At 39.6% G+C, this 23,903-nt stretch overlaps 1 long non-coding RNA gene and 1 other non-coding gene across 2 annotated transcripts in view; both read right to left on the reverse strand.

Annotated features, from left to right (window-relative positions):
- Positions 1 to 4,091: 4,091 nt before the first annotated feature.
- LOC112439491 (small nucleolar RNA U13) lies at positions 4,092 to 4,195 on the reverse strand. The gene has a single exon (XR_003027766.1). It is a non-coding gene; the product is annotated as a small nucleolar RNA U13 (small nucleolar RNA).
- Positions 4,196 to 15,965: 11,770 nt separating this feature from the next.
- LOC134729877 (uncharacterized) overlaps positions 15,966 to 23,903 on the reverse strand; it is an 82,634-nt gene continuing 74,696 nt past the window's right edge. Inside the window, exons 2-3 of the long non-coding RNA XR_010111385.1 lie at positions 18,190 to 18,244; positions 15,966 to 17,083 (exon numbers count right to left, since the gene is read on the reverse strand). This is a non-coding gene — a long non-coding RNA (uncharacterized LOC134729877). The remainder of the gene's footprint in view (positions 17,084 to 18,189; positions 18,245 to 23,903) is intronic.

Here is a 23,903-nt window from a genome sequence, read left to right on the forward strand (position 1 = left end):
ACACATACCTACTCATGTTGTATCTCATTCCTGAAGGATTTCCAGCTTCTTTGCCCAGTTTGCCTGGCATTGTTTTTCTTAAACCTGGCAATGCCACACCAAAGGGATGTGATGCCTTTTTAACTGCTGTCAGCAACACTCAAATGGTCAGGGCAGGAAGTAATGTGTGCAGTATCTTTCTTTAATTCCAGTAGAATCATATTAAGGCTAAGATTTAATTAGCTAAATTGGAGTTTGTATGTGAATAGCAAAACTAACATTTCTATTATTGTAAAAACATGCCCAAGGACATAAAGCAATTGGATAAAAGCTGCTATGCTTGTGTGGCATTTTGTAGTTATGAGATAGCTTCTTAGAATTATTACAAATAAAAATAAATATCCAATACATTTATCTATTTCTTGAAGATTATTGTGCCTATATGAAGTACTTCTCTGTCTGTGGTCTGGCTTTTAAACCTTGCTTTTCCAGCTTACTGTCTTCTAGAATTAAGTTCGCTAAACTATGTTTTCATCACTATCCGAAGACATGATTTTATGAGTCTTTTAACAATGACTTTCCAGACTATCTCTGTAGATTCCACTTTGAGGTTGCCAAATAGCTATATCACTGGAAACTTTGGTATGTATCAAATGTTTGCATTTTAAATTATCTCCTCAACCATGTGATTTCAGAGATTTTGGTAGTCAACTGACTCCTAACATTTTGTGTCTGAAAATTAAGTGTATTGCTAACAGAACCCATCAGTGAATAAAGAATTTGTATTTCTTTCTTTTTATTACACATGCCAGCGCAAAGAAAAGCATTCTTTTATAAAGTGAATTATCCCCCTTTGTTTATTGGGAATTTTTCATTTTCATAGTTTCTCTCAAAGCTAAGCAATCCAAGAATATTTTTGCAAGAAACAACAATAGAATGAGGACTGAATGTGTTCCTAGGAAACATTTTAACATTTCAGTTCATTTTAAAGGGATTGAGTTTGTTTTTAAAATTGTTTGTTAGGAATAAGAAAATTGGATTAAATGCCAAAGAATGGTAAAAGAATGCTGTGAGGTGACATTAATTTAGAACAGAAAATGTAATTGCTAGGAAGAAATGGCAGAGTGCATCTTTGTCACAAGCTGAAGGGAGGCATTACTTTTCAAGTAGCTCTAAAAGACGAGCCTCATATAAAGTCACTGGATCAACATGTCTCCCAGCTAAATAAGGCTAGGGCCAGCCGGCACTGTATGGTGTGAAGGCCTGTATGCCCCTTTAGCAAAGCTACATTAACCAAGGAAGCTGAGCCTTGAAAGTAGCTTTCACAGGCTACCTACTCACAGAAATTCTCAGAGAAGTAATTTTCATTTAGAAATGAGAAAGTTACTGGAGTTACTACAATTGCTCTTCATCACCTCCCCACTCTAAGCCCCCAAAAAAGTGAAAAATGATTTGAATCTACCCTGTTAACATTCAGCTCAAGTTGAACTTGAAGCCATTAGCTATGTGACTATATAGAATATCTGACGGTATCAGATCTTTGGGTTTCTCCTAACCCCTCAAGAGTGGCTCAATGGGTGTTTCACATTCCCTGTGTGTTAGTCCACACTAAGGAAAGAGCCCAGGGAACTCACCGGATTCTCTTTTCCAGTCTTGCCATTAAGACTGCAATGGAAACTCAGTTTAAAATGATAGAACTACTTGTCATTCACCTAATCTCTCTGAACGTTATTTTCTTCTTTGGTAAAGTGAAGATAAACCCACATGCCCTACTTTTTCATAAGAGTGTTGCGGTTTAAAAGAAAAAGGCAAGTAATGTGAAGTGAACATTTGGCATAATCTGGCCCCTATAAGCACATTCTATGAATTGTCCCACCAAATCCTCATAATGACCTTAGGAAACAGGTACAGAGATAAAACTGAGGCTTAGAGAAGGTCAATACCTGGCCCAAACCATATCTGGTAAGTGGCAGAGCCAAGATTTGAGCTGTCTGACTTCAGACTACTAAACTATTCTACCTCTAATATAACATATATGAAAACAACTATCAAATGATAAAGTCCTAGGCAAACATCAGATCTCACTATCATTAAAACTTCTTTTCTCTGAATCTTTACTTAAAAATTACATTATGTGACCGGGCACGTAATCCCAGCACTTTGGGAGGCTGAGGTGGGTGGATCATGAGGTCAAGAAATCGAGACCATCCTCGCCAACATGATGAAACCCTGTCTCTACTAAAAATACAAAAATTAGCTGGGTGTGGTGGCACACACCTGTAGTCCCAGCTACTTGGGAGGCTGAGACAGGAGAATCGCTTGAACCTGGGAGGCGGAGGTTGCAGTGAGCCAAGATTGCACCACAGCACTCCAGCCTGGTGACAGAGCAAGACTCTGTCTCAAAAAAAAAAAAAAAAAAAAATTATATATGAGTGTGTTCATATATCAGTTTTAAAGTTTCCATTTTTGTTGATTTTGGTGAGGGCAAGATGTTTTTATGCAGATTTTTTTATGATAGTAATATATGCCAGTAATATATGGTCAGTGAAGAAAATACAGAAAAGTCTAGATTAAAAGAAGAAAACGTGATAGCTAAGTCAAACCTAAAAGCATGTTGAATAAGCAGCAACCCACATTTCTCCCCCAAAAAGTAAGGTCATTATAACAATTCTCAGAGGAAGAATAAAATATATTAGCACCATGCACACATCGTTCACACTGTGATATTTATTAAAGGAGGGTCAGGCGACATATTGACTGTAGCAAGTTGTCATAGCTTGTCAGCTATAATTAGAAAAAAAAAGAATTGTAAGAAAAATTAAATGAATAGATTAGCCACAAAATGCTTGGCAGAGGTAAGATTTGGCAGATACCTCAAGACTCTAAATTTGCTGACATTACTAAAGATTCATTTCTAGAAAATCCAGATGTAGAAGAAAGATTCCCACAGTGCAACAGTTTGCACAGTTTGCATAGGGTGCTTTAGAATATATTTATTTATTGAGACTGATTTGAGAATTGATTCTGGCAAATGTTCATTTTGGAACTACAGCAAAGGGTCAGAGAATTCCTAAAATTCAGAGTTGTACCTTGGACTTTAGAGGGACATTTGAGGCAGAAATGTGAGTAGAATGCAGGAGACTGGACTCTGAACATGAGAGGCTCTCATTTAAAAGATTATTACTAGAAATGAGCAGTCAAGTGTAAACTAGTTCAACCCCTGTGGAAGTCAGTGTGGCGATTCCTCAGGGATCTAGAACTAGAAACACCATTTGACCCAGCCATCCCATTACTGGGTATATACCCAAACGACTATAAATCATGCTGCTATAAAGACACATGCACACGTATGTTTATTGTGGCACTATTCACTATAGCAAAGACTTGGAACCAACCCAAATGTCCAACAATGATAGACTGGATTAAGAAAATGTGGTACATATACACCATGGAATACTATGCAGCCATAAAAAATGATGAGTTCATGTCGTTTGTAGGGACATGGATGAAATTGGAAATCATCATTCTCAGTAAACTATCGCAAGAACAAAAAAGCGAACACCACATATTCTCACTCATAGGTGGGAATTGAACAATGAGAACACATGGACACAGGAAGGCGAACATCACACTCTGGGGACTGTTGTGGGGTGAGGGGAGGGGGGAGGGATAGCTTTAGGAGATATACCTAATGCTAAATGACGAGTTAATGGGTGCAGCGCACCAGCATGGCACATGTATACATATGTAACTAACCTGCACATTGTGCACATGTACCCTAAAACTTAAAGTATAATAATAATAAAATAAAATAATAAAAAAAAAGAAATGAGCAGTCAGGAATGTCTGTTTCTGTGCTTTTAGTAATTGTTGGAAAGAAGAAATCTAAGACGTAAGCCATGAGATTCCAAAGAGCAGAAAAAGAATCCAGGGAGCCCATTAGGTAAGATATTCAGAGATGAAAGAATCTCACCATGACTTCAAATATATGTGCCCCTCACCCCATTCCTCCTGAAAACCAAGGTGTTTTGTCACTTCTGTGCTGTATTGATTTCCCTTCTAATTTCAGCTGCCCTCACACCTGAGAGGAGCAACATTTTTTTTTCTTTTTAGGTTAGATGGGTAATGTGCCGATGTGGGAACAAGGTTCAGAGGGTGGCACATCTCACACGTGTCATGAACACCCAATCATCATGCTCATGAACTATAGAAGAATCAGAGAAATGGCATTTTCCAATTGCTTCCCTAGACAGGCTGTTACCTGTAAGACCCGTCCCCAGATCCAGAGGCTGCAATGAACCCTCTGAAACCACTGCTTTGTCATTCAGTTATCCTAGCCTTTCTCTGTATCACCTCTGCTTCCCTCTATGGCATCTTCAGCCACTAACTCTGGAAAGAAAAGTTCCAGAAAAAAAAAAAAAAAGATTGGTGTGAAACACACACACAAACACCCTACACCTTCAACGTGTCCCCAGTGACAAGTTAAGCAGTCGTCCGAGATTATGTAAAAAATTCCTGAATCCTTTAAGTCCTGTCCTTTATTCCTTTCTAAGCATGAATAATCCAGTTCTCTGATTCCTGGAAAATTATAGGCAATATGTAGAAGGAGAGAAAAAAAACTGACTAGTCTCTTTCAGGAAAACTTTCCTGGCCAGGCATGGTGGCTCACACCTGTAATCCCAGCACTTTGGGAGTTCAAGGCAGGTGGATCACCTGAGGTCAGGAGTTTCAGACCAGCCTGGCCAACATGGTGAAACCTTGTCTCTACTAAAAATATAAAAATTAGCCGGGCGTGGTGGCGGGCACCTGTAATTCCAGCTACTCGGGAGGCTGAGGCAGGAGAATTGCTTGAACCTGGGAGGCAGAGGTTGCAGTGAACTGAGATCATGCCATTGCACTCCACCCTGGGCCACAGAGTGAGATTCCATCTCAAAAGCAAACAAACAAACTTTCCTGAGCTGACAGTTCCTGTTGTCTTTGTTTCTGAAATTTTGTGACCTGAGTCATATTAGACATTTAATATGCACTTAAATATTACATGCAAGGGAACGTACATTTTGTCACCCACACAAAATAATTTGCTGAAAAAATAGAGACAAAGTCATTCCCTTAAGCATAGAAGGTACTTAATAAATTCGTTAATTACAAAAAAAAAAAAAAAAAAAATCCACAAACGGTAGAATGAAATAATTAGGAAAGGATTAATGTAATTGTATTTTATTATACATGAGCCGGAGTAATTTGATTTTATACCAGTTTTATTTTCCTTTTTAAAAAATGCATTTTCAATTTTCATTTCTCACATGTAGGCTTCATGAAGAACCACTAAAAAGGAATCAGAGAGATTCATGCTTCCCAGGCAACAAAATCAGCAAACAATGAAAGGCAAACTAGGTGCTGATGGTTATAAACAGAAATAAATTGTAATCCCTGCTTTTGTTGCTTTGCCACAGAATCATCACCTGCTGCCCACCTTTACATTAATTCTCGTCCCTCATACCAGCAACTTCACAGCTGCCCTGTCTCCTTCCACCTTAGTCCAATGATTTTTTTGGGGGGGCGGGGGGAGAGATGGGGTCTCGCTATATTGCCCAGGCTGGTCTCGAACTCCTGGGCTCCAGTCATCTTCTCACCTCAGCCTCCCAAAGTGTTGGGATTATTGTTAAGTTACCTCAAGTAGGCTGTTTCATTATTGTGCAAGCAAGCCCAAAAATGTACTATTTGGAGAGAATAGAACATTTAAATAAGCATAGCCTTTAAATCATCCAACCTTCTAGTCCCAATTTTAATTCACCCATTTCCTTATTCTTAGAAAAAATTCACATATGGGTCAATCATGTCATACAAGAAAGTAACTCAATGCTCACATTTCATAAACTTTAAAAAAAATTGGAGATTTTCTCAGTAATGCTTTTTTCCTTCTTTTAGATTATTAATAAAAACCTCTACATTTACTGAGGAAGTATTTAAAATTAATTTTGACTTCATGTATTTGCATTTATACATGTTGCTATTTATGGGCAAAAACTATTCAATGTACAATTAGTGATATTTTTCCCCAAGGGATGAGCTCATGTTTCCACTGAAGAAATTAAACACACACTTTTGATGTATTCACTCTAATTTCAGGATCGATATTCTGAAGAATAAAAATACCCTGTCCAAAACTTGGAGAGTTACTTTGATTTCTTTTTTAATTTCAATTTCATATGTAAGCTCCACCCAAGACTAAGTTCTGCTCCAGGTTCTGATAGTACTGAAATTGCTTTCTCTTTTTTCTAGAGTACGACATAATTCTTACCTAAATGTCAAATAGTCATGGTATTCTTATAAATACCCTTGTTTACAGTAAACTTAATGTATGTTTGGAAAATAATTCATTAAACACTGTAAAATGCTAGTGTTGACGACTTCCTTGTCAACACTAGAAGAGTGAAAGAGCTGATTTAGGATTTGGCCATTTGTAGTGACGACCTAGCAAAATAATTAAGAAAAAACTATTCAACGTTCCCGTTCCATTGATTTCATTTACAGAATGCCAGCTGGTTCCAGTGCTTCTCTGTTTAAACGAATACTAATTTCAAGCTTTTCGAACAGACCTTGCTTAAGGAAAGTCAGGAATAAAACATGAGCAAGTTATCCAGTATCAAGTGCAGGCTGCGTGCCTGATGTTTGCAACTGACTCATGAGATTCTGGTGTCTCAAGGATATCTATTTGATATCTTATTCTCAGCTATATAATCTTCCAGATTAAATTGCACCAGAAATAATCTGTGTACACCCCACAGAGAGTAAATAATCAGACATATCTCTGCTCTTCCCTTTTTCCACTCTTGCACATGACTTTGCATGTGATTATGTAAAACCTGCAGGCCTGATATTTTCATTATAATCCTGCAATTACAATTATATAACCAGCTTGCTGTTTCCAATTAAAAATATTTTTTTAAGCGACAAAACTGCCCTACAATAAATGCAACTTATGGTGAAGTTTCCCAGCGATCACACTGGGGGATTCAGAAGCAGAGCTAAAACACTTTCTTCCAACTCTCTGCCCAGTTGATCCATTTGTCCCTTTAAAATACATTATGTAGAATCAAAAAATATTTCTGGTCTGAGTATATGGAGGTTCCCTGGGATTTAGGGGATTTCGCTTGAAATAGATTTTTTTCCCACAAGATTTCAGCTTTTGCAGAATTAGCTCTGATATGAATAATATTTTCACATCATTTCAAACGCATTTAAATTTCTGAAGGTGTTGCTCAAGGAAGCAACTAATGCAAACTTTGTTAACAGGAAAAACCATGTTTAAAATAAAAAATTAAGCACGGCAGGTACCTAAAAGGAGCCTAAAAACAGAAACAGCATGGAACATTTCTAAGAGTTGGAACGTGTAAAAATATGTATGTTAAAAAAAAAGTTCAGAAATAGATCCAAATATATGTGGGATAAAAATTGCATTATAAATCAGAGTGGAATGAAAATAGGGATAGTTCAATATTTGATATTGAGCTACCTGGGCAGCATTCTAGGGGAAAGCCTGTCTTACACCAGGCCAAATTTCAAATGAATAAAAAATGTAAAGGTAAACACCAAAAGCTACCCAAGATCTAGGAGAAAAACAGGATACTTTCTTAATGACCTTGAATATGGTAGACCTTTTCAACTATGAGTCAAATCCAAAAGTCGTAAGAGAAAATATTGGTAAATTCAGGTACATAAAAATAAAATTTATTTTATATTTTATTTTTAAAAATAAAATTTATTTTATATTTTATTTTTAAAAATAAAATTTATTTTACATTTTATTTTTAAAAATAAAATTTATTTTACATTTTATTTTTAAAAATAAAATTTATTTTATATAAGATGAGATAAAAATATTTGTAATTCATACTAATAAAGGTCTTATCTTCCTAATACAGAAGAGCTTAAGTTGAGAAGAAAAACACAAACAGCCCAAAAGAAAATCATACAAGAGGAAAACAATGGGAAAAATTAGATACCATTTTTCTTCATTTGTTCACACACACAAAAAAAGTTTGATGACATCAAGTGGAAAATATTGTTATGTATTACTGTTAAATGCATTAAGTTACTATAAACTTTATGTGTAGGGCATTTTGGCAATATCTACAAAATTACTAATTATTCCTTTGGCTAGCAATTCTACCTCCACAGATATATTTGTGAAATGACCCTACATAAGATTATTCACTACAGAAATGTTTATTGGAAACAACACAAATATTCATCAATTGGAGACTAGTTAAATAAATTATGGTAGCTCCATATAGTGGAATACTATACAGCTATAAATAAGGAGAAAGGGAAAGGGTCCATGTACTGATTTAGAAAGATCTCCAAGAAATAAATAATATTAAGTGGGTGGTGGGGAAGCAACGGCACAACAGTGTCTGCAGTATGCTACCTTTTGCATACAAAGAGACAAGAAAAACTACACTAAGATTTGTATCAACCCAATACTACCTAGGAAAAAAGATTTGTTGGTATGTGCTAAACAAACTGTGCTTACATATACACATAATAACATCAGGACCAGGTGTGGTGGCTCATACCTATAATCCCAGCACTTTGAAAGGCCAACCAGGGGAGGATGGTTTGAGCCCAGGAATTTGAAACCAGCCTAGGCAACACAATAACACCCCATCCCTTAAAAAAATTAAAATAAAAATTAGCTGGGCATGGTGGTGCGCACCTGTAGTTCCAGCTACTCAGTAGGCTGAGGTGGAAGAATCACTTGAGCCTGGGAGGTTGAGGCTGCAGTGAGCCATGATGGTGCTACTGCACTCCAGCCTGGGCAATGGAGTGAGACCCGACCTCAAGAAAAGAAAAAGAAAAAAGAAAAGAACGTCAGGTGTGCAGCTGTCTGTGTGTGTCTAGGGTGGTTGGGAACGAGGTAGATGGGGGACAGGGTTGTGAAACAATTTTTAAATTTTCAATGATATGCATATTACCTGTTCAAAAATTAAATCAAAACCAATATTTTTCCCTAATCTAAGCCTAGATGATATTTACTTTACTTCTGATTATGTATCTCTTTAATGACACATTCTTTAAAATTATATGTTGTGCTAGAAATGTAAGATTAATTAGGTTTGGTTGAAATTCATTATTGAAAGAGTAGGTTACAAAAATTAATCATATTCTTGACACTTCTTACTCAATTTTGGCTTTCTTTGTATAATTCTTCTTTATACTTCTACTTCAAATATAACCCTTCTATATTGCTTAGAAATATGTGAGAACATTCACTGATCAAGGACCCTAACCTTGTCACTGAAGAATTTTAATCAATTTGAAGTTTTTATGAGCATATAAACGTGTTAAAGTTTTTTTGTTAAAGTTTCATTCTTTATCACGTACATGAAGTTCTACTAAAGAAGTTAATTGGCCATCTGCATTTCTTATCTATTTTTCCTCTTAAAGTGGAATATAAAATCCTACTTTTATCCTAGGATGAAAAATCATTCCTCCAAGTGGTAAGATGTCTTCAGTGCATGCAAGGATATTTTCCTGACTGTATAAGATTCTCACCAAACACCACCATATTTCTTTTAGAGATCTTTTACTTTGTATTTAACAAGAACTCTTTTTTTCTTTGACACGATTAAGGTTTTATTCCAGTTAATCGCAAACACAATTTAACCTTCAGGAGTTCCCTTTTAAAAAGTTTGCTCTTTCACTTCATTCATTATACATCCTCAGCCCACCCTGTAGATGTACTTTGGAACACTTCACATAATTATTAAGTAATTGTATGATTTGTTCTTTCATGTTTGTCTTCTGGTAGAATTCAAGGATAGGAACCAAATCTCTCCTATTCACCATAGTTACAGTCCCCATGCCCCAAGAAGTCTAATGAATTGTCTTGTACATAGTAAATTCTCAGTATGCAGTATATTTGTTGAACAAATGAATTGCCTTTGTCTTAACATCTTAACGTCTATTAAAATTACAAGCTCCTTGAGATTAGAGACTGTTTCAAAGGAGTTGGTTTGGTATATAGCTAAAACAGTATAGAACCAAATTACATACTTAATTCATTTATCATGAATGAAGCAATCACACATCACTGGCAACAGTAACATTGACAGACCCATAATCAACATCCTTGAAGTAATAGAACATTGCTGGCTTGACTAAAAATAATACAAATTTCAAATTATATTTTGTGTCAAATAATTCTGACAATTTTTTATGCTTCACTGAGAATATTAACCTTTGCAATGAGGTGTTATCCACTTCCAAGATAGGTTCTATATGGCCTATATGAAATACGGTTTACCTCCAGTAGGCAGGCTTTTCAAAAAGACCAGCAAAATAGTGCGAGGGTTGGATACTAAAAGTATTTACAGTATGTACAAGTGGAAAAAGTGTATCATCCATTCAAAACGTTTAATTTTCCTTGGGTTGTTATAATGACAACTTCCTTAACCTGATAACAGATTTTTAAAAATGTAATCATGTATTTATTTTATGGTTTGCACAAGATGTACCTTTAGTACATCCAGATTTTCATAACCCGTCAAACAGTTTTTCAGTATGTGTTATGGCAGGATATTCTAGAACTGCCAAGAAAAGTAAATTCACAGAGCTGCCTGCAATTCACTAACTATAACAAATTAGCATAAGCAGCCCCATTTTAGAAGGCACGGCTTTTACAAGTTACACAGAAAAATAATGTGGGTTTGCATTTCTATCATTAAAAACTGCCCTTGCCATGAATGGTTACACTGTGAATATTAAACACAGCCCAGATAATTCAATGTAGCTCGTCTGTTTGAGGTGGAACTCCTTAATGAAACATTTGGTTATGATCTGAAGACTAACTAGGAAAACTAGCTAACAAGTACCTATTTTTACGGATTTTTTTCTACTTTAAAAAAAAAACGCATATCAAATAAAACCTCTCAACACTTGTCAGCTCTCCTGTGAACATACCATATAAATGGACTGGCACCGGCTGCCAGAGAAAACGAAAGGCCAAATTACTCTCTTCCACCCATGCTGTGAAGTTCAGAGAGAAATCTGTCCTAGACCCAAACCACACAGATAGCATACAATGCACCATTTAGCAAGAACGAAAGAATGGATAAAATTCTACAGATTTCTCTGCACGATAGCAAAGATCTTAATTTTGTTAGTCACCATCACAATTTAAAAGGCCTCTGGTGGTTGCTCACGGAACAAAACAAAGGTATTTTCAAATATCTAATTTGCTTAAGCTCTGTTCATTCCGGCCAAAACTCCAAAAGGCATAAAAACTGTGGCTGCAGGCTTACCTTATTCCAAACATATCCGCAGTGCAGTCAGTTGCCAGTGTCATACTAAAGAGGTCTCATCAGTACCTAGAATAAATCAATCAAGGAAGTGAATTTAGAGTCTGGTTTTTGATTCTGGGAAACATGAAACTGTTTATAACCATCCTGGGAATACTATTTTCGAGCAACCTGGGCAATATAGTGAGACCCTGCCTCAGAAAAAAAAAAAAAACATATCTTTTTACAGAACGGAATACACTATTGGCCAGCTTCGGAATTTTGTGAATGCACCTGCTTGGAGGGCAGGACCTTCGTTCACCCCTTCCACTCCAACCCGTGGAGAGGGTTGAAGGGACTGTCAGTGCCAGCCTGCTTTATGGTGGGCGAGAGAGTGTGGGGATGGGGGCAGAGATGCAAACTAAATAAGGTTTAAAGAGAAATTAGAAGATGCCTGTCCTGCCATGGACCGTCACAAACAGGCTCTTATTTTTCTGTTGGACTCTAAACTTTAATTTACCTACGTATTCTTCCTCAAACTCAGAATGTTAGACTTACCCTTCACGCTCCCTCGTGCCTCCTCCCCAAGCACTTTCCCACAGGTATTCCCTATTGAAACACAGGTGGTTGACCATACTGGAAATTTGGAAACGTCCCAGTTACAGCCCTTTTCAATCAATCACCAAGTCCAGGTGAATCTACCTCTTTAATAACTTCAGTGTTTCCAGTTTTGTGCATCCCTACAATGGCCACCTAATCCAGTCCATTCTGGTCTCTTTCTTGGATTTTGATAACAACTTCCTAAATTATCTTCCCACCTCCAAGTTGTTACCACTCCTTTCTGGTCTTTTTTTTTTTTTTTTTTTTTTTTGAGACACGGTCCCACTCTGTCGCCTAGCCTGGAGTGCAGTGCAGCAAACACTGGTCACTTCAGCCTCAGCCTCCAGGGCTCCAGTGATCCTCCCGCCTCCTGAGTAGCTGGAACTACATGCGTGCGCCACAATGCCTGGCTAATTTTTGTATTTTTAGTAGAGACGAGGTCTTGCCATGTTGCCCAGGCTGGTTTTGAACTCCTGAGCTCAAGTGATCCTCCCACCTTGGCCTTTCAAAGTTCTGGGACTACAGGCACGAGCCACCATGCCCAGCCCCCTTCTAGTCCATTTTTTTTTACACCCACATCGATTTTTCCCCCGTGCTGATCGTATCATTCCCAAACTTAATATCTGACATTCAGACTCATCGTGTTTTTTCCCCATCTTATTTTGACCTCAGTTTACCTCTCTCGTTTTATCTTGAGCCTCTTCTGCGCACAAACACCAAAACGCTCTACTTTTTGGTTGCCTGAGAGCAGCGTACCAGATCAAAACCTGGGAACTTCGTATTTGTCCTTTTCTCTCTGCCAGGAATATCGTCCTCTCCATTTGCCCAATGAGCCCCACGTCCTCATCATTTTTACCTCTGTGGAAATCCCTTCCTTCCAGAAGCCTCCACTCACTTCTGATGCCAAGGAGCTTCTGCGGCGCCCTGCACGCACCTTTACAGATGCAGGTGGCTGTTTCCTGTGTTAGACTGCAAGCTCCCGTGAGCTGGGTTCATTGCCCATCGTTGACTTGGCCTGGCAAGTAATGACTTGGCCTGGTAAATAATCATTATTTGGTAAATAATGATTACACGAACAAATGTAACTAAGACATTCAGATACGATCTAATGCATTTCATGCAACTCGTGTAACCAAGTGAGGTTTTCCAGCTGTTTCAGCTTCTATTATAACTTACATTACAGAACTGGGGTGTCCCAAGCACCAGATTATAAGAATCACCTGAGTCACTTGACAAACTAACAGCGTCCTGTCTCTTAAAGAGACACACGGGAAGCTGGTAAAAGTGAATCTGAAGGAAAAAACTGGTGATCAGAACCAGGAATAAACTTGTTTTTCACTGCCTACCCTTTAGATTTGCCTTGAGTTAAAAAAAAAAAGAAAAATACACACACAAACACACTCTCTCTCTCATTTAAAATAAATATATTTACTTTATATGTCTTATATATTCATATATTGCTGGAAGAATACACAAGAAACCAATAACATTGAGCACCTCCAGGTAGGTGAATTGGGATACTGAGAGAACAAAGTTGGGATAGGGACTTTATAATGACACCCTTTTATACCTTTTGGAATTTCCCATCATTTTAAATGTATGACCTGGTCAAAAAATTTAAAAATCAAACAAAATCACAGGCTGGGCATAGTGGCTCATGCCTGTAATCCCAGTGCTTTGGGAGGCCAAATTGGGAGGATCACTTGAGCCCAAGAGTTCAAGACCAGCTTGAGCAACATAGCAAGATTCCGTCTCAACAACAACAAAATTTTAAAAATTAGCCAGGTGTGGTGACACATGCCTGTAATCCCAGTTATTTAGGAAGCCAGGATGGGAGGATCGCCTGGGCCCAGGAATTCAAGGCTGCAGTGAGGTATGATGGTGCCACTGTACTCCAGCCTGGCAAGACTCTGTCTCTTAAGTAAATAAATAAATAAATACACAGATTTTCAGGCCCATCCCTGGATGTTCTGATTCATGAAGCTGGAAGTGGGGCCTAAAATCCAGTAGTTCCCAAACCTGGGCATCATCCTTGACTTAATCAGAATGTCCAGGGAAGGGTCCAGGGAAACCAGTGCTTTAAAAAGTGCTCCCAGATGATTCCAATGCAGGCACTGGCTTGCGGCTTGCATTGAGACCCATGACAAGAGTGCCGTCCATCACCCAACCCATACACGAATTGCTTCTCAGTATCGTATGCACAGAAATGTCTCCACCATTATTGCAGCTGGCCTTCAAAAGAGCCCTTGGTGACTCTCCCTCCCTGGTATTCATGCCTTTATGTAGTTTCCTCCCACACTGAGTAGGGCTCACCTGTAGAACCCATAGGATATTGTGGGAATGATGGAGCGTGGCTTCCAACACTAGGCTGTCAAAGATATTGTGGCTTCTGCCTTGCTCTCTCTTGGCTTCTCTGCTCTGGGGAAGCCAGCTGCCATGTTATGAGGATGCTCGGGGGCCACATGGTGAGCAACTGAGTCCTCCTGCCAATCACCAGCACTGACTTGCCAGTTACGTGAGTAAACCCTGTTGAAAGTGGCTCCTCCAGTCCCAGGCAAGCCTTCAGATGACTGCAGCCATGGCTGACATCTGGACTGCAATCTCATAAGAGATCGTGAGACAGAACCACCAAGCTGCATCACTCCTCCATTTCTGGCCCATTGAAACTGAGTGATGCTTAATATTGTTTTAAACTGATAACAGGGTTGTTTTGGGGGAGGTGGGGTGCAGGAGACTTGTCACACAGCCGTAGATAACTAATACAATCATATTTTCCCACAAGTGCATTTCTTACCAGTGGCCCCATTTCCGTTTCATCTCCCGTCTGGAAAAATATTCTCTTCCCCAAGCCTGCAAGTAAGGTATTATAACATATTCGCTTTCACAGGTTGAGTGTTAGTTTAGAGTGCCATCATGGGGCTTTCTAACTTGGGCAGCACAACTTCTCAAATACTGTCAGTTAGCAGTGGGGAAACTCGTCAGTCTTACTTCCTGTGGTTCTCTGTGGCTTGGCTTGAGTGGATGGGGAAAAACCAAATGATCTTTTTTTGTGGTGATGAAGTGCTGAGCCCTTGTCCACTGTAGGCCAGTTCTGGCATTCTCCATGCCCACTGGGGCCTCTCTCTGACCTTTCCCTACACATAGAAGGCAGGACAACTGTAAATGCTCTTTAGCTTGTGATGTGATATCTGTGCATTACACCTGCCAGATTCTGGATCTTGACCTGAAAATATTGGTTTCTGTTTTGACAGAGGAGATGGGCACCTGATTTTCATCTGGAAAATGATATGCGTGCAACATTGCCAGTATCAGAAAGAGTATTTCATATGCAATTACCCTCCAAGCCCTAGGAGGACTCTAGGTCCTTGGAAGGAAGCCAACCTACTCACTGTCCTTGATGTCATCTACAAAGTCAGAATGGTAGAAATCACATTAGACTTCACTAACGAATCATCAGCCAAAGTCTTAAAACAAATATGTGCATTTGCTTCATGCCAGCTCTTCCTTTTTTCTGCCAGTTTCTGCCAGTTATGGTCACTTAGCTTTGATCTCACCGGACACCTGATTATTTAAAAAGCCAAAATCCTAAACCCACTGGTGTTATTCTGCTTGCAGATAAAAGCAAAGGTCCATTTGTGAAACATCAAAAGGAATTAGGAAAATGTGGGATGTGTGTTGCTTGGTGTTGCCTAGCAATATGGTTAGGGCACAGGAATCACAGAGAGGATGAAATTCACACCCACAAGGAAATCATATTATTCATAATAAACACACACACGCACACACACATCCTGACATCTCTGCAAGAATGTTATAAACTGAGTACAGAATTATAGTCACAAGTAGAATAATCTTCGGAGCACTGAAGAATAAACATTCTAGTTGATTGGTTGCTTATATTTCAATGTCTATATGAGTACATCACTCACTTAAAGGCAAAAGCATTAAATGCCTGTGAATGGAGTTTACAATATCTCTCATAGACATGAGCTCTGTCAGTATAAGTAAAACATACATTTTAAACCAAATATATTAATATGTAAAACGATAGGACAGAGTATTTAATACATAAAAACAACTTTAAGCTCTTTCCTCACCCTTATTTCAAAATATCTAGGTTTACCATGAATGTTCATAAGGGTGGTGGTAAAAAGCACGACCATCAAAGTCAGGTGCTTGTTTTCAAATCCTGACTCTGCCTTTTGCCATGTGACCATGAATGGGTTATTTAATTTCCCTAAATCTGCGTTTCCTCATCTATCAATTTGAAATGATTGTACTACTAAATTTATAGGGCTGCTGTGAGGATTAAAATAAAGGAATCTGGCCGGGTGTGGTGGCCCACGCCTGTAATTCCAGCACTTTGGGAGGCCAAGGCGGGCAGATCATTTGAGGTCAGGAGTTTGAGACCAGCCTGGCCAACATGGAGAAACTCCGTCTCTACTAAAAATACAAAAATTAGCTGGGTGTGGTGGTGGGCGCCTGTAATCCCAGCTAATCAGGAAGCTGAGGCAGGAGAATCACTTGAACCCGGGAGGTGGAGGCTGCAGTGAGCCAAGGTCGTACCACTGCACTCCAGCCTGGGCGGCCTGAGACTTTGTCTCAAGAAAAAATAAAAAATTAAAAATTAAAAATATAAGGGAATCTATGTAAAGGATGAGTACAGGGCTTGGTTCTACAAATATATCGGCCTTTCTACTTTTTATTATTAATAGTACTGTATTGTTATGCAGAAGGCCTCTTGATTGCTTTTCAATAAATATAGATACTACCAATTAAGCCAAGAAAATGTTACAGGTAGAATTTTTGCCTGTAAGGGGGCTTTGGGGTGTTAAGAAAAGGAGATTATAGCCTCTAGTCCCTCCCCGCCCTATCAATTGTTCTTCCAAAGTCAGAGCCAAGCAACTCGAGTCCAAGAATGAGATGCGAGCCTCCAACATGGCCACTCACTGACGGAAAACTCCCATTCCATGAGGCTGTTCCATCGTAGGGCTACACAGACCAGTATTCTCCCAGCTCCAGGCTCCCCTCCCAGAACAACTCACTCCTGTATCCTGCATCCTCCCAGGTTACAAATCTGGGAGTCTTCTAAAAGGGCTTCCACCTTTCTTCTTTGTAGCTGACCTTGGAAATGTTCTCAGTTCTGGGTAGAGCTTTAATTTCCTCCATAAGTACTGCTTTCCCAGGCTATGACTGCTTTGCCAGGTTATCATGATGGGAACCTGCAGGTGGGGAAGAAAGGGAGGCATCAGCTGCCTCTTCTGCTTGACCTAGGAGCTCTACTTCCTAGAAACATTTGTGTCCTAAGATATTGGTGAGACAGGATCAGAACAGCTGAGCTACCAGCCTTCCCCTAGGGAGAGGTAAACAGTTAATAGAGCACCCTGAGAAATAATATGTGTACCCAAAATAGGCAAAATGTGAAGAGTGAGTGACTTGTGAGAATGAGAAAATTACATGGATCCCATTTTAAGATTCAAAAGTCAGTCAAAAACCAATTGTAAGGCCAGGTGCAGTGGCTCACACCTGTAGCCCCAGCACGTTGGGAGCACGAGGTGGGGAAATTGCTTGAGGACAGGTGTGTGAGAGCAGCCTGGGCAACATGACCAGACCCTGTCTCTACCAAAAAAAAAAAAAAAAGATCTTAAGAAGAGACATTTTAATGTATTCTTAATACCATTTTGCTTGTATGAATTTGGGAAAGGTTTTTGTTTATTTTCTTCCTACCAGTGAAATATTTAGGACAGAACTAACTTGCAAGTCCTATTGCTACTTATATGTTTATGAAAGTTCATTTACTAAGATAGAATAAATGCTTTTTTTGGCTTTTAAGAATCGTTGAAACAACATGGGGTTAAAAATAGAAGGGCCCTATTTATATTAGAACAAAAAGACTAAATTCCTAAGCTTAAGAAGTGGACAAGAGCTATATGAAAAGACTTTAAAATGCCACTGAGGATCACAGAAGAAAACTTGAACAAATGGAAGGATGTATGTCTTTTTAGATAAAAAGACTTAACTATATAAAGATGTCAATTATTCCCAATCTATAACGCAAAAGCTCAATTTTTAAAAAGGACTTTTAAAAACTATACAAGCTCATTATAATATGGAAAAATAAAGAAGCAAGAATATTCAGAAATCCTGAAAATAAAAAACAAGGGTTTTTTAGTTGTATCAGATATTAAAATATAGTATAAAGCTCTAACAAGTAAAAGGGTATGGTATATGAATAGACAAGGCAACTCGATAAATTATAAATGCAAAGTCCAGAAATTGACTCAAATACAAAAAGAAATTTAGTATATGATAAAATGCCACCACTTACCAATGGAAAAAGATGGTCTGTTCAATAAATGATGTCAGAGTAACTGAGTAGCCCTCTGGGGAAAAAAATGAGAAAGTTGTATCCAAGCCTTATGTGTTTCACCATGATAAATTCCAGATGAATTAACATTTTTAGAAAGAGCAAAAGGGAAATAAAATCATGAGAGCACTAGAATAAGCCATTAGATAATCTTTAAATATAATCTTGGAGTATGCTTTCAAGCATAGAGTAAAAGCCAGAATCCAGGCTGGGCGCAATGGCTCATGCCTGTAATCCCAGCACTTTGGGAGACCAAGGAGGGTGTATCGCTTGAGGTTAGGGGTTCGAGACCAGCCTGACCAACATGGTGAAAGCCCATCTCTACTAAAAGTAAAAAATTAGCCGGGCATCGTGGTGCGTGCCTGTGATACCAGCCACTCAGGAGGCTGAGGCAGGAGAATCCTTTGAACCCAGGAGGCAGTGAGCCGAGGCTGCGCCATTGCACTCCAGCCTGGGCAACAAGAGCAAAACTAAAAAATTGATTCTTCAGGACTTTCAGGTTAACTTTGTGTTTATGAGCCCCATTAAAAAGTGGGCAAAGAACATTAACAGACACTTTTCAAAAGAAGACATCCATGTGGCCAAAAAGCACATGAAAAAAGCTCAATATCACTGATCATTAGAGAAATGCAAATCAAAACTACAATGAGATACCATCTCACACCCAGTCAGAATGGCAATTATTAAAAAGTAAAAAAATAACAGTCTGGTGAGGTTGCAGAGGAAAGGGAATGCTTATACGCTGTTCATGGGAGTGTAAATTAGTTCAACCATTGTGGAAAGCAGGATGGCGATTCCTCAAAAAGCTAAAAGCAGAACTGCCATTCAACCCAGCAATCCCATTACTGGGTATATACTCAGGGGAATAGAAATCATTCTACCACAAAGACACATGCACATGAATGTTCATTGCAGCACTCTTCACACTAACAAAAACATTTTTACATTCACAATAGCAAAGTCAACTTAAATGCCCATCAGTGACAGATTGGATAAAGAAATGTGGTACATACACACTATAGAATACGGCACAGCCATAAAAAAGAACGAGACCATGTCTTTTGGGGGAACATGGATGGAGGTGGAGGCTATTATCCTCAGCAAACTAATGCAGAAACAAAAAACCAAATACCACATGTTCTCATTTATAAGTGAGAGCTAAATGATGAGAAGCTATGAACACAAAGAAGGACTGGGGTCTTCAGAACACAACAGACTCCGGGGTCTACTCGATGGTGGAGGGTGGAAGGAGGGACAGGATTAGAAAAGATGGCTATTGGGTACTGGGCTTAATTCCTGGGTGATGAAATAATCTGTACCACAAACCCCAGTGACATGAGTTTACCTATGTAACAAACCATCACATGTACCCCGAACCTAAAATAAAAGTTAAAACAAAAAAAAACTTTGTGTTTTAAGGAGCTGTGTTTTAAATGTCTGTCCTCCAAGCAAAGAATATGCCAAATACAGCATATTTCCTCTTCTAAGTGTGTAATGTTCTACTGTTATATTATCTGATTTAATTTTTCAGGTGAGAGCTATCGTTAGGCAGAATTCTGGGATGGCCTCCAAGTTCACTTGAGTTTTATTAGAACACGGCCATGTTGCTGTGCACAGTGGCTCACGCCTGTAATCCCAACACTTTGGGAGGCTGAGGTGGGCAGATTCCTTGAGGTCAGGAGTTCAAGACCAACTGGGCCAACACGGCAAAACCCTGTCTCCAGTAAAAATACAAAAATTAGCCAGGTGTACTTGCCCGCACCTGTAGTCCCAGCTACTCAGGAGGCTGAGGCAGGAGAATCGCTTGAACCCAGAAGACAGAGGTTGCAGTGAGCTGAGATTGTGCCATTGCGTTCCAACCTGGGCAACAGAGCAAGACTCCGTCTCAAAAAATACAAATAATTTTAAAAAAGAACACAGACATGTTCATTTGCTTTTATGTATTATCTATGGCTGCTTTTGTGCTACAACACAGAGTAGTTGAGAGGAGAAGCTGGATGACCTGAAAGACCTGCAATCTGTATTGTCTGTCCCTTTGTAGGAAGTTTGCAGCTTCTGGCTTAAACCATTTTGAGTTGGGTCTCTTGGGGGTGCTCATGTGTGCTGTTTAATCCCCCCTCCCTTGACTGCAGTCAGGACCTGTGAATATAATCCATTTCATTCTTTTGATTAGATTATATTATATGAGACCCTCTTAGCAAATTGGATAGAGCCATTCTCCAGCTGAGCTTAAAGAAGTGAGGTGTCTCATGGCGAGGGGCATGTGGTGGGCACGGAACTGTGAGTGGCTTCTAGGAGCCAAGAGTGACCCCCAGCTGACAGCCAGCAGGAAAACAGGGACCTCTGTCCCACAGCTGCAAGGAACTGGATTCTGCCAACAACTACATAGGCTCGAAAGAGGATTCCACGCCCCAGAAGAAAAGCCTCGTGACACCTTGATTGTAGCCTTGTGCGACCCTGCATGGAGGACCTCAAGCGTTGCTTGGATGAGCCACAGAAACTGGGAGGTAGTTTGTATGTTGTTTTAAGCTGCGAGCTATGTGGCAATTTGTTACATAGCAATAGGAAATGAATGCAGATCACGATGTGGGTTGCCTGCCTAAAAACAACCACTCACACACACACCTCACCTGCTTTCTCAGTCTTAGGAAGTGAATCAAATCTTTTAGGAGGCATCTAAAAAAGCTTTCCCTGCCGGACGCGGTGCCTCACGCCTGTAACCCCAGCACTTTGGGAGGCTGCAGATGGGCCGATCACCTGAGGACAGGAGTTTGAGACCAGCCTGACCAACATGGTGAAACCCTGTCTCTACCAAAAATACAAAATTAACCGAGCATGGTGGCGGGTGCCTGTAATCCCAGCTACTTACTTGGAGGCTGAGGCAAGAGAATCGCTTGAACCCAGAAGGTGGAGGTTGTAGTGAGCCAAAATCACGCCACTGCACTCAAGCCTGGGCGACAGAACAAGACTGTCTCAAAAAAAAAAAAAAAAAACAAAAAACAAAAAGAAAGAAAGAAAGCTTTCCATGCTCCTAGAAAGGGGACACAGGAAAGAGACATTTGTGGCCTTTAGACACTCTTGTGTGAAGACATGATGTGTGGGGGGCTGTGGTCATCTCATGACCGGGAGAGACCAAGACTGGGGACACAGCCTGCACAAAGCTGAGCAAGCAGATGAAATGAATTGAGTTCCTGGATTGAGATGTGAAGCTGCTGAATCAACTAACCCTGAAGCTTACGTTGCCTGGAACTTCTTGTTACTTGTATGGTGGTAAATTCAGTGATTGTTTAAACTAGAGGTCAGCACACTACAAATCCTGCTCACCACTTGTTTTTGCAGGTAAAGTTTTATTGGAACCCTGGCATGTTCAGTTGTTTACCCATTGTTTATGGGTGTTTTCATGCAACAACACAGAGTAGTTAAGACAAGAAGCCACATGGCCTGCAGAAACTACAATCTTTACTATTTATTCCTTTGAAGGAAAAGTTTTCCAATCCCTTCGATCATTTTGAGTTGGGTCTCCTATCATTTGCACCTCAAAAGCATTCACACAATATTTGATCACTTTCATTCTGACGAAAAGTGGTAACACTAAACTATACCTGATAATAATGACTCTCTTAGTCCATTTGGGCTGCTGTAGTAAAATACCATAAACTGTGTGGCTTATAAATAGAATTTAATTTTCTTACTCTGCTGGAGGCTGACCTGTCCAAGACCAAGGTGCTGGCAGATTCTGTCTCTGGTGAGAACCCATTTACTGGTTCATAGATGGCCATCTTTCCACTGTGTCCTCACGTGGCAGAAGGGGTGAACCAGCTCCCTTGGCCTCTATCGTAAGGGCATGAATCTCATTCATGAGAGCCCCACCTTCATGATCTAATCATCACCAAATGCCTCAACTCCTAATATAATCACTTTGGGGGTTAGGATTTCAACCTATGAATTTGGTGAACGGGGGGACACAAACATTCACACCATAGCAATGACTATGCGTGTTTTTAAGCAAACCTTTATTGAAGCATATCATACACATATAAAAGTTTGAAAAATCATTATTGCACAGCTCAATGAATTTTCAGAGTGAATATGCTGGTGTACCATCACCAAACCCCAGAAACCCCTTATACCCACTTCAGTCACTATATCCCCCTCCCTAAAGACAACTACCCTTCAGACTTCTATGAGAATAATCTCCACTGACTAATTTTGTCTGTTTATGAACTTCATACAAATGGATTCATAAATGTGTATCCTTCTGTGTTTGGCTTCTGTTGCTCAGCATTCTGTTTGTGAAATTCATATCTGTTGTGTGTAGCAGTGGTTCATTTATTGTCACTGTTATGTTCCATGGTATGAATATATCATGATTTATTTATCCATTCTACAGTTGATGGATGTTTGAGTTGTTTCCAGTTTTTGACTATTATGAATAGCACTGGCGTGAACAATCTAATGTTTTTGTGCACATATACACACCTTCCTGTTGGAGTGAAATTGTGGGTCATTCATACATGATTTTTACTGTGGTTCTAAAAGTGATTCAATGTCCAAAGGTATATAGTTTAACTGAATAGAAATTTCAACTTGTTCCCTCTTGACTTAAAAAGCAAAGGTAGGGGCCGGGTGTGGTGGCTCACACCTGTAATCCCAGCATTTTGGGAGGCCGAGGCAGGTGAATCACCTGAGGTCAGGAGTTCAAGACCAGCCTGCCCAACATGGTGAAACCCTGTCTCTAGTAAACATATAAAAAATTAGCTAGGCGTGGTGGCCCACACCTGTAGTCCCAGCTACTTGGGAGGCTGAGGCAGGAGAATCTCTTGAACCCGGGAGATGGAGGTTGCAGTGAGCCAAGATCGAGCCACTACACTCCAGCCTGAGCAACAGAGTGAGACTCTGTCTCAAAAAAAAAAAAAAAAAATCAAGGTAAGGCCAGGCATGGTGGCTCATGCTTGTAATCTCAGCACTTTGAGAGGCCAAGGTTGAGGTCAGGAGTTCGAGACCAGCTTGGCCAAGAGGGCGAAACTCCATCTTTACTAAAAATACAAAAATTAGCCAGGCATGGTGGCGGGTGCGTGTAATCCCATCTACACAGGAGGCTGAGGCAGGAGAATTGCTTGAACTTTGGAGGCGGAGTTTGCAGTGAGCTGAGATTGTGCCACTGCATTCCAGCCTGGGCGACAGAGCAAGGCTTTGTCAAAAAGAAAGAAAGGAAGAAAGAGAGAAGGAGAGAGAGAGAAAGAGAGAAAGAAAGTCAAGGTTAATTGAGCAGAGTATTGGGCTCAAAAGATCATATATAATCAGGTGGCAAATGAATTGACTGAAAAATTAAAACAATTAAAAACAAACCAATTTCCCCTCCAAAGCCTAAACTATTGCTGTAAGGAAGTTTCAAGCTGCCTGCTTAGAGACTGGTTTTTTAAGCAGCTGAATTCAAATCAGTATTTCTTTTGGAACGCTGGGAAGGCTCAGATGGATTTGAAATGTTGCTGAGTCACAAAGGCACATTTTCTGGGACACACTTCTTACTTTGAGGAAAAAGTGATGAAAAGTTATAGATGGATAGGGTGGCAGGGAGCCTTGGTGAATTGGAGTTCCAAAAAACAAGAAAGGCAGAATTGATACAGTGAAGTTCCAATGGCTTTCCTACTTAGCCACCCAATTGCACAGAAAAG

This window comes from Pan paniscus, chromosome 2, assembly GCF_029289425.2.
Source record: "Pan paniscus chromosome 2, NHGRI_mPanPan1-v2.0_pri, whole genome shotgun sequence".
Lineage (NCBI taxonomy): Eukaryota > Metazoa > Chordata > Mammalia > Primates > Hominidae > Pan > Pan paniscus.